At 38.8% G+C, this 2,024-nt stretch overlaps 1 non-coding gene across 1 annotated transcript; it reads left to right on the top strand.

The window, feature by feature from the left end:
* Positions 1-1,586: 1,586 nt before the first annotated feature.
* Positions 1,587-1,660, top strand: Trnat-cgu (transfer RNA threonine (anticodon CGU)). The gene has a single exon. It is a non-coding gene; the product is annotated as a tRNA-Thr (tRNA).
* The last annotated feature ends 364 nt before the right edge of the window (positions 1,661-2,024 follow it).

Raw genomic sequence — 2,024 nt, 5'->3', positions numbered from 1 at the left:
CATACTTTGTGACCTACTGTGCATATATTAACAAGTCATTTAGAAATGGGAGTGATGCACCATGTGAAAGCTTATTGACAGAAGACACATTTTTACACATAAAGATACCTTACTTTGACAGTTTGTTCCAGACCATCCTGCTGCACAAACTCTTGGACCTGAAACACATACTCCTGTGGCTGAGTATACATGTACACCCCCACACACACATACATGTACATACAGATATCTTACTTTGACAGTTTGTTCCAGACCATCCTGCTGCACAAACTCCTTGACCTGAAAAACATACACCCCACCCTCTCCACACACACCCCCCCACACATACATACAGATACCTTACTTTGACAGTTGGTTCCAGACCATCCTGCTGCACAAACTCCTGGACCTGAAAAACATATTCCAGTGAATGAGTTGCAGCTGACTCCATCTGGACAATGACAATCTTGTGAACAACCAGCACCAAAGAATCCTGGAGAGCAGGCTGTGGGGTTTAGGGAACATAATTTCACAAATTAGACTACAGGTTAGCAACTATTTGCAAAGTCCCAGTATGTAAATGTGAGGAAACATAAGCATCATATCCATCCCCCTTTTTGATAGGTAGGGGTACCGTATGAGAGGTCAGGAGAACATCAACAACAACAATAACAACAACAACACTTAAACAACAACAACAACACTTAAATAATTGTTATAGGGAAAATTGAATTATTCAAATGCCATACAATGTGGATTTTTAGGCACTAACTAACTAAAAGTACCTCCTGTAAAAATCCCACCAGTAAATAAAAGCATGAATCCTTAATTCTTTTTGCTATTTTCAGAGGAGAGAGATCTGCATTTGTATGTGAAATTACCCAAAGGCAAAGGGCATGTGCTCCATTAGAAGAATCTTTATGATATACAAATTAATTTTAAGCGAATTTATGCACAATTTTGATGATGGGCTATCTCTATTATGCAAATTTATTCTGCTAATGACAGCCTATCACCCACATTGTACATAAATTTTAATCAATTACAAATTAATTGATGCAAAAAGTGCAAATTAACATAACAATTACGAATCAATAACAATATTAGCATAAGACAGAAACATGTTAGGGTGAACAGCAACCCATAGATCTTGTAGAAGTGCTATATAAATCTTTCGACTCATCATTTTTATGTGGCGAAGACGACGATGATTTTTGATATTTGGGAGGAAAATCCAATGCGATTTCAACTTGTCACTTACTATTCTGACATTCTGGTCCTGTGTATCCCGTCATACAGCTACAACCCACAGGATCTGGCATACAGAACACAGAACCTGCACATGTGTCTGTAAATAATGTTGTCCTACACTGATGGCCACAGTCATGCCCATAGGTATCTCTTCCACATGCTGCAAATATTCAACAAATATCACTGCTTTGACCCACATCCTTTTGATAATCATAGTCCATTCAATGTAGTAAAGCTTATGGGTATACCCAGATATTCTCGCATTTATGACCCTAGCTGCTATGGGCTATTTGTGGGGAGGAGATAAGTTTAAGTGACCGCTTATGGGTTCGAATTTCAACCAGCCTAATCATGAAGCTCCCGTGGCCTAGTGGTTAAGGCACAGGTCTCGTAAACCTGAGGTCCTGGGTTCGATTCCCAGGTGGGATCACTTTTTCTACTTGTCTCCTTTATTATTAATAGCGACGGCGAACCTGGTGAAAAATTATGTTTATTTATATAATTCCCGTCGATCATGCCACTGTTTTTACATGTAATACCCATACATAGGTCTAATTGCAAAATTATAGCTAACATGTTACATTATACCTGTAAGACAGTTAGGTCCCATGAATCCAGGTCTACATACACACTCTCCAGTCTTGTCATCACATATGCCTCCATTGTAACAGTTATCACATGTCCTTACACAGGACGGAGGTCCCCATCTTCCAGCAGGACATTCTGCATATTGTATCAAAACATTATTTGAGGTTAAGCAAAATACCAATGTTTCAAAAGATAGAAGCTTACTT

This window comes from Amphiura filiformis, chromosome 1 (assembly GCF_039555335.1).
Source record: "Amphiura filiformis chromosome 1, Afil_fr2py, whole genome shotgun sequence".
Taxonomy (NCBI): Eukaryota; Metazoa; Echinodermata; class Ophiuroidea; order Amphilepidida; family Amphiuridae; genus Amphiura; species Amphiura filiformis.
This window is presented reverse-complemented; position numbering and strand designations above follow the sequence as displayed.